A 10,000-nucleotide genomic window follows, 5' to 3' on the forward strand; every position below is an offset into this window, starting at 1 on the left:
AAAAACCCAAAATTGCTCACGCAAAATGCAAAATGCCTCAAATCTCCACCAAAATGACACACAACATTCAAAATGCCATAAACACATCTTTAAAGCAAATATTCGCCTCACATTATAAACACTTTTGTCATATTATGAAGTTTTGGATACATCATGTACACACGGCTGCTCAAAACCTAAAGCTCTTCTGTCTTTCATGGGCTTTATATGTATATTTCCATACAAGAGTGAAAGTCATTTACAGAGAGAAGTTGAAATACACAGTAAAAATGCAAGCAATACTGAAACCAAAAATAGTGATTTTTCCAAATGACTTTGCTGTTGTGAATACAGTATTTTATAGCCAACAAGAAAAAGACAAAGCAAAATACAATGACCACCAGAAAAAAATCATTGACCTAATGGTAACTTGGGGACAAATGAAAAGACAAGTTGTACATGAAGTAAACTTTTTGTAGAACATTACGCTAAAGTGCGATTCATTTTCATTTCAAAGTATCTGCATTGGTTCTGAATATTTCAACCGGAAATCTTCTAGGAGCAGATTGAAATGGTCTATACCTATACTGTATATATAGAGAGTATATCTATTCATAGGCCTATACTAATGATTGGTGTTCTGTTAAGTAACGAGTGTAAAGCACTGGTGAATAAGTGTGGCATTTAAAATAGGTTGTGTTTGAAAAACAAAATCAAGTTACTTCCTGTTAGATTTGTGTGTGTTAGGTAGAAAATTGTGTGTGGTGTTTTGCCAATTTTGTTTTAGGAAATTGAAAACTGTGTCAAACGCTGTTTTGCAGATTTGATGTGGGGTTATGGTGTTTGAAAGACGTGTTTAGAAAATCGTGACAAGGAAATATTTAGTGTGTAAACAAACTGTAAAAAACGACAAACTCTCTCTTTCTCTCTGCCCCTCTCTCCTCCGTTTTTGGACAAAACCTGGAATTCCTCACTCTACACTCCTTACTCTTCTATTCTCTCAATTCTTATGATTTTTATGTCTTTCTCATTTCATCTTTGACCATTTGACCATGCTTTCCTTGATTTGTTCCTTTTTGTGTGACACCGCCGCTGCCAATCTCGTTACACTCCGTGGCAAAAGGATCTATAGGGGACCTTTGATTGACATCTGACACAGATCCAGAGACTCCAGAATGCTGCCTGCATCAGTCATCACAAAGCACTTCATCCATGCATTGATTGGGACACATTCTATAGTGCACAGACCTCCCACAGGCACCAGACTGAGTCAAAGAAGCTGAGAACAGTTTGGTGCATGTGTGTATGTTATGTGCCTGTGTGCATGTGTGTGTGTGTGTGTGTGTGTGTGTGTGTGTGTGTGTGTGTGTGTGTGTGTGTGTGTGTGTGTGTGCGCATGAATGCGTGTGTGTGTGCGTGTGTGTGTGTGTGTGTGCAAGAGAGTTCGGGAGCCTCTAGGTAGCGAGCAGATTCACACAGAGGTCACTAATCGCTTTGCCCGGCCGCTACCCTCCACCCTGGGTCCGGCTGATGGGTCTCCAGTGGCGGGAGATAATGGGCTGAGGGGAGAGCCGGGCGGTGCGGTCGGTACACGGTTTTAATGGACGTAATGGATTTGGGGAAGAAACAGAAGGGTCTCACTCCTGTTGCTCTCTGATGTGTGTCTTTGGGGGGATGGACTGTGTAAAGAAATGGTAAAACATGTCCTCTGAAATGAAGGACAAAGTACACACACAGGACTCACTTATATGAGTATGTATACTCCACAGTGTATAGAGTGTGAGAGTGTGAAGACACCTACTGTATGATCACGTCACTTGAGGATGAGGAACAAAACAAAACAATGACAAAGAATGACAGAAAGAAAGAACAAGAGAGAGAGAGAGAAAGAGAGACACACACATGCATACCCACAACCACCTACACACCCACACAAAGAACAGAGATTGAGATGGAGGCAGATAGGGTCTGAGCTTAAAGAACACCGGTCCACTGTTTTGTGTATTGTGTCATCTTCAGTGCTCTGTTACGGATTTCAGAGTTCTATTATCGTTGGTTTGTTTGTTCGGCATATATTTAGTTGTTGTGATTAGGGCTGTCACTTTACGTTTGAAAATCGATTGCACAATCGATTGGAACAACCAACACAAGTTTCGAAAACTAAAATAGGGAATCGATTTTAACCAAATATGTACATTTCATTTTAAACAAATTAAACAAATAAAAAAGATAGATGTAACAAAACCCACAAACAAGAAGAAAAAGAAAATAAAGAATTCCAAAAGTGCAGTAGGCATTGCGAAAGCTAAAAAGAAAATTCCCACCAATTTTACGTACCGGAAACAGCTGTTTCAATCGGCTGCTGTGCTGCTGGTGTTTTACCAAAAAAATGGAGGACAACGCGATCAACCTGTGCGACATGAGAGAGACGAGTGATAAGCCCTAATAGCTTGAGGAGTTCGATATGGAAGCACTTCGGGTTTTGGGTAGATCAAACTATGGAGAAGGACAAGCGATAAACTGTGCAGTCGTGAGTTCCTATGTAGGCGAAATTTTTTGACAGTTTTAATCGTAAACACAGCCACGTTGAAGCATGCAGTAATGTTTTTCACTGATGTTATGGCAGTCCACTCCGTTCTTTTTTTTCTCGAGAATATTGCACTCCTTTTTGTCATTGTGCATGAAACTTCACGCCAAAAAAATCATCAGAAATATTGCTGGCTTGTGTGTCTTCAAGCTCCCTCATTAGTTGTCCGTGGATTGGCCTATATTTGGCGTTGAAAGACACAGAAAATCGATTTTACAATCGATTCAATGAATACTTATGTCAAAAAAGTTTTTCACAAAAGTGACAGCCCTAGTTGTGATGTGTGCAATGTTATGGGGGAAATCTATTGGCCAGCATTTTTCATTTGAAATAAAGGTTATATTTCTAGAAGACAGAAAAAAAGAGAGGACGCGAAATGCAAGAAAAGAGAGAATGAATAGTGAGAGAGAGAAAAAAGAAAGAAAGAGAAAGAGAGAAAAAAAGAGAGATGGAGGGAGAGAGAGAGCAGGAGTCTGCAGCACTAATCTCAGAGATTGTCAGAGAAGCGTAGCACACCGCATCACACCGCTCTGGGCCAGACGAGTTTTTCTCTACTTGACAATCCCATTATGTCAATTATGCTCTGACTGACAGCTCTGTCACTCTGCCCCTAGAGGACTGCAGTCAACAAGGCATTGGGGAAGAGACAGACAAGTTTACAGCCTTGTTGCCAGGATGGGCAACAGAGGGGGAACATGTGTGACATGCAGCTTGAAATGTGAGAGAGAAAGAGATGACAGAGACAGAAAGAGAGAGAGGGAAAGTGTGTGTGTGTGTGTACCAAACTGAATATATAGATATATACTGTGTTCATCAGTATGTGTACCCCTTGGCTATGGATCTGGGGGTTGCCCCACATCCCACCCACTCCTGGCTTTCACCGGCTCAGTTCCTCTCTCTCAGTGATCCCCCTCAGCCACGGAGAGATAAGGGGCTCTGGGTAGAGATTGGGAGAGAGGGATGAAAACGTGAGCTTTTTGGCATTTCACCCTCAACTGACTCCAGAGCTCAAAGATGGTACACTCTGACCGTTTTATTTTTTTTTGTTATTATTCTGTGAGCCCTACTGTATGTTTGTCTGTGTGTGTGTGTGTGTGTGTGTGTGTGTGTGTGTGTGTGTGTGTGAATGTGTGCTTGAGAATGTTCCTATATAAATGCTTACAGTCACAAATGAGTACCCGAGGTGAAAACCCATATTCAGATTTGGACATCAGATGAGTATGAGTTCAGAGCATAGTATGTGCAATTGAGTGTGTGTGTGTGTGTGTGTGTGTGTGTGTGTGTGTGTGTGTGTGTGTGTGTGTGTGTGTGTGTGTGTATGTGTGTGTGTGTGTGTGTGTGTGTGTGTTTATGTGTGTGTGTCTGTGTGTGTTTCTGTCTGTGTGTGTGTGTGTGTCTGTGTGTGTGTGTGTGTGTGTGTGTGTGTGTGTGTGTGTGTGTGTGTGTGTGTGTGTGTGTGTGTGTGTGTGTGTGCGTGTGTGTGTGTGTGTGTGTGTGTGTGTGTGTGTGTGCATAAATGTAACAGGGTGTTTGTGTGTATGTTAGATAGTAGTAGTCTAGTCCAGCTGTGGAAGACAGCTACTCCTCCGCCCCCTCATTCATATTTAACAGGCTGCAGAGACTACAGTCAGCCTCCTCTCTTCTTCTCTCCCTCCATCCCTCTATCCTTCCCTCCTCTCCTCTTCTCTCCCACAGTCAGCCTCCTCCTCTCCTTTTTTTCCTCCCTCCCTCTATCCTTCCCTCCTCTCATCTTCTCTCCCTCCCTCCCTCTATCCTTCCCTCCTCTCCTCTTCTCTCCCTCCCTCCCTCTATCTTTCCCTCCTCTCCTCTTCTCTCCTCTCCCACAGAGATGCCCAAGTTTGATGGGCATCCATTACTCACTCGCTCCTTACTGTACTCTTCCTCTCTCCAACCCCCCTTTTCTCTTGCTTTCCTTCCATTTCATTCTCCTTATCTATCTCTCCATCCTTGTCTCGCTCTTTATTTTTCTCCAAGTCTCTCTCTCTCTCTCTCTGCAATTTCAGCTGAAGACGTGATGATTTAATCTGTCGCACACTCCATCTTTCCCGTGTGACCCTCCCCTCTCCATCACTGTCTGCATCCAAAAATGTCTGTCCTCCCCCCCTTCTGTTCCTCCATCATTCCTCTCTCTTCTGCTCTCGTTCACTCCTTTCTAGTACACACAGACGTGTTTTGTGTTTGGGGATATTTTTGGTGCCTGAGCAAATTCTTTACCTTGTGATTTTTGCATTGATTTTCTTTGCATATGTTGATATGCTTAGATGAAGAATCCATAACTTCAATGTCTGTGTGTGTGTGTGTGTTTGTGTGTGTGTGTGTGTACAGTATGTGAAGGATGGAGGGAGGAACAGCAAGAAAGAAAAAAAGGAAAAAGAAAGAAAAAAGAAAGAAAGTGAGTGTGCATGTTGGTGTGATGGCTCTGGCACCAGAGGAACCTTCTGGAATGTTCTGATCACTCAGCAGACACAGACTAATTCGGGTCTGGCACCGAGGCCAATGATTTGCATGGATGCATTATTCATCCAGACAGGAAGTGATGGGAGTGGACAGTGTGATCGGGCACACACATTACTCAGTGGGAGGTGTAGGACGCCTGTCTCGCTCAACGCTCTCAATCAGCACAGCCACACCAGAGAGAGAGAGAGAGAGAGAGAGAGAGAGAGAGAGAGAGAGAGAGAGAGAGAGCAAGAGATCTTACAGGAGGGCAAGTGCCAAGCGGTTTGTCTGAAAACCAGACACAAATACACTAACAGCAGCAATGACTGATGTCATACTGTTTATCATGTACAGTTAAGCTACAAATGATAAGTTAATAATAATAATTAAGTACAATTATTCACACCTATCCCAAATTCCACTGGACTATATAAGTATATACATGTAGTTATCCAACGTCCATTTCAGCACTTTCTGTCATTGTAAATAGATAGTGATTTAAAGGTCTATATTTGATAATGAAGAAGTTTTAGAGTGATAGCAACACATGTGTGCAGTGGTGCCAGATATCACTTTGTCACACAGCGAAGTGACGACAAAAGCACAGCTTGGTCCTCAGTTGAACTGAGGGAAGGAATGAGGTGAAATTAAATAAGGAGTAGAGAGAGAGAGAGAGAGAGAGAGAGAGAGAGAGAGAGAGAGAGAGAGAGAGAGAGCACGAAAGAGAGTGGCGGAGAGCTTGGGCACTTTTGAGCAAAAGTAGGAGTGGGTCGGCTCCCTGTCGTCCAGAAATACCACATTCCTTTTCCGCCGCACTTAAGCGCAGAGAAATGTCAGCCTGCCAATTGAAATGTCAGCTGCTATGAGAGTGTCTGTGAGAGGAAATAGTGTCGGCACCCTCACCTCCTCGTGCAAGGCGACATTAAGAGCCCCCATAGACGCTTTACACATGCCTTTAATGGGGAAATAACCCCAACCCTAAAAGAGCATTTGTATATCTTCAGACGAGGCAGGGCAAGCAAACATTCATTCTTTCTTTCTTGCGCATGCTCTCTCTGTTTATTTCTTCTTCTCTTAGTCTTTTCTTTCTCCCTCTCTCTCTCTCTGTCTCCCACTCACAGATGCACACTCAATTGGACTGTGTTCAGCTCAATGAATAAATTGATTTCAATTCAATGGCATTTATTGACACAATCAAATATAATTTACTCTCAGAAATGTACACACACACACAAACACACAGACACAAACACACAGACACAAACACACAGACAGACAGACAGACAGACCGACAGACACACACACACACACACACACACACACACACACACACACACACACACGCACACACACACACACATCACTCTCACCCATCAAATGCCCCCTCACACACATACACAAACGCACACATTAATATGCACAAATGCAAACAGCTTTTGAAAACTGCAGCTAGTGCATATGCTTCAAAACACATATAAACAAATGTAGAGAAATCATGTTAGCATACGGGCCATTAATGTTCTACAGCGTACCCATGAGAATAGAGTAGTGTAATTAACATGCACAGAGATGCCAACAGCCTACATACTGCTGTACTACTGTAGGCAGGAAATGCACCACTCTTTGTGGTTCCCACTTTGTTGCAGGCAGCTCACTGCGCCAGGATTAGTGTGTGCTTCACCTCACTGTGTGTTCACTGTGTTCAATGCAATCTGCATGTGCTATCTTAGTCAATATTTAAGCCAAGCAGATTTGAAAAGCAAAATACTGTCTGAGCGAGTCTAACTCCTCATCACTCAAGGAGCTCAGGTGGCTCAATAATATCTGCTTTTATTTATTATTTCTGACGAATGAGGCATTTTCTCCCCAGTTGTCATCTAGCCCATTTGGTTTGGGTGACAGAAATAAAAAAATGATCAGGAGTCAAAAGTTCAGCTGTAAGGCAACTCACACGCAAGAGTATTTAATGTAGACTATAGATACTGTTTGTTTCAATAATTGAGTATAGCATCTCATAAATGGCTCAATCTGATTGTTAATATGCTTTGAACTCAGCTTTTCATTAGGTCTAATCTTATACTATATCAGAAGAACATTATTGTTTTCCATGGACCCGAGAAAAAAAAATAACACAAAGCCTATTTAATTAAATTTTAATAGATGCCTAAGATGACCTATTATCTGTTTTATGTCCCGCTTGATTGCGATGGCCACAGCCACTTCAGCTGTCAACACATGCTACCTTACTGACCACCGCAGGAAGTTTTGGTTAGCTGACACAGATGAACCTATAACGTCAAATATTTTTGGGGAAAATTACTGACTTTGATAGTGCTTACGTCATAATCAATGAAGACCTTAGAATAAGCGCTAATTTAGCATGTATGAGGCTATTCACCTTTTGAACTTGAATATGCTCCCAGCCCCCTCCTCCCTCTCCTGGGACTAATCCCCCTTACACTCCTGTCTGTCCTGTTCTTTCTTTTGTCCTGTCTTATATGTTGTGTTATGTCTTATATGTCACTATGCCTGCATGGAGAAATTGCCTTTCGGGATAAATAACGTTTTTTTAATTAAATTGAATTAGCATCACTGTGCTGGCTGTACTGGTGAGGTAATCAATCGGGGAAGTAGGCCAAACATTCTACTCTTCAGCAGCATTTCTTATTCATTCTGAAGTTATTTGTGCGTTTCCGTATAGTGGCCCTTCGGCCTCAGGCACTGTCTTTCATCTATAGCCTCTTCATTCAGCTAAAAACCGAAAGAGTGGAGCGGAAACCAAGAATGACACGAGGAGAGGAGAAGAGCGTAAGAGAGGAGAAGAGGCGAGAAGCGAAGAGCGAGGAAAAGAGCCTGTGGAGATGAGATCAGGGGGGGATGATGGGAGAGCAGCCCGATAGGAGAGGCGAGGAGCAGCGAGGAAGACGGGGTATCAAAGCGATCAATGGACGCGAGACAGACGAGGAGAAGAACAGAGAAGTCTCCGGAGCGCAGGGAAAAGAGGGATGAGACAGCAGGGTGGGGGAGGAGGGGAGGGGGAGGGGTGTTGAAGAGAGGGAGGGAGGGAGAGAGTCCCTCCAAACTCCACACATCTGTTCGCCAGCACATCAATCAGGTGCTGTGTTTGTTGGGGTAATTAGCTCGCTGCAAGGGAGCGGCCTATGACACTAATTGTTTTGGTGCGCTCTGTGTGCCATGGTCTCCACTGTCCCCTCCCCGTCATGTGCCGCTCTTTTTATGTTTAATCAGAATCTTATGGAAGGTGGGCCTGTGTGTGTGTGTGTGTGCGTGTGTGTGTGTGTGCCTGCCTGAGTGTGTGAGTGAAAGAGAGAGGGAGGAAGCAAGAGAGAAAGAGAGAGAGAGAGATTGTGCGAGTTCTTCCATTGGTGGGGGAGCCCAAGGGGCCTACTATAATAAGGATGAGATAGCTATGAAGAGGGTGATAGAACAGAATTGCAGCCATGGGCCACCAGCAGCCTGGTAAGACACACACCAGAACACGAGAGTGGACAACAGATCTGAAGAGAACAGACTAGAGCAGTCCATACCAGACCAGAACAAACAAGTCCAGACAAGAACAGAACAGAACAGAATAAAAAAGACCAGATCAGACCTGAACAGACCAACTAGACTAGATCAGACCTGAACAGACCAAAATTAGACCAGATCAGACCAAACTAGACCAGATAAGACCTGAACAGACCAAACTAGACCAGATCCGACCTGAACAGACCAAACTAGACCAGATCAGACCAAACTAGACCAGATAAGACCTAAACAGACCGAACTAGACCAGATCAGACCTGAACAGACTGAACTAGAACAGATCAGACCTGAACAGACTGAACTAGACCAGATAAGACCTGAACAGACCAAACTAGACCAGATCTGACCTGAACAGACCAAACTAGACCAGATCAGACCAAACTAGACCAGATAAGACCTCAACAGACCGAACTAGACCAGATCAGACCTGAACAGACTGAACTAGACCAGATAAGACCTGAACAGACCAAACTAGACCAGATCTGACCTGAACAGACCAAACTAGACCAGATCAGACCAAACTAGACCAGATAAGACCTAAACAGACCGAACTAGACCAGATCAGACCTGAACAGACTGAACTAGACCAGATCAGACCTGAACAGACTGAACTAGACAGATAAGCAGACCAGATGGATCGGAACAAACTAGACAAGGCTAGAAAATATCATACCTTTCAAGACCAGGCCAGACCAAAGCACAGCATGACCTCTGCTGATATGTGTGTGTTGACTGGGAGCATGTGGCCGTGGCCGTGGCTCAGTGTGTGAGGGGACTGTTGCCAGCACTAGAGCTGGCTGTGGCTGTGCTGGTGTGGCTCTCTGTCTTAGGGCCCCTGTCTTATCTCCCCGTCAGCCTGTGGTTCATGTCCTCCGCATGTTACATTCTACTCTTCCCAAAGCCCTCCCCAGCGCTGCACTGATCCTATTTCACACCTCACGTTTCACTCCCATGACCCCTGCAACACACACGCACATTCATTCACAAACACCTGTGTACGCATCCACACACACACACACACACACACACACACACACACACACACACACACACACACACACACACACACACACACACACAAACATACAGTAGGGCTCACAGAATAATAACAAAAAAAAATAAAACGGTCAGAGTGTACCATCTTTGAGCTCTGGAGTCAGTTGAGGGTGAAATGCCAAAAAGCTCACGTTTTCATCCCTCTCTCCCAATCTCTACCCAGAGCCCCTTATCTCTCCGTGGCTGAGGGGGATCACTGAGAGAGAGGAACTGAGCGGGTGAAAGCCAAGAGTGGGTGGGATGTGGGGCAACCCCCAGATCCATAGCCAAGGGGTACACATACTGATGAACACAGTATATATCTATATATTCAGTTTGGTACACTTACTTTCACTTTGGGTAAATGATCTGCTTAACACCAAGTGAAAATAAATA

The 10,000-nt window shown here is 43.9% G+C and overlaps 1 protein-coding gene across 1 annotated transcript in view; it reads right to left on the reverse strand.

Moving 5' to 3' along the window:
• LOC143102874 (voltage-dependent T-type calcium channel subunit alpha-1I-like) overlaps positions 1-10,000 on the reverse strand; it is a 128,264-nt gene that overhangs the window by 69,700 nt on the left and 48,564 nt on the right. The window lies entirely within an intron of this gene.

The sequence above is a fragment of the Alosa pseudoharengus genome, unplaced genomic scaffold (genome assembly GCF_046254945.1).
Source record: "Alosa pseudoharengus isolate Yale_2024_CS ecotype anadromous, Long Island Sound unplaced genomic scaffold, YU_APseudo_1.1 YU_APseudo_1.1_scf_4, whole genome shotgun sequence".
Taxonomy (NCBI): domain Eukaryota; kingdom Metazoa; phylum Chordata; class Actinopteri; order Clupeiformes; family Clupeidae; genus Alosa; species Alosa pseudoharengus.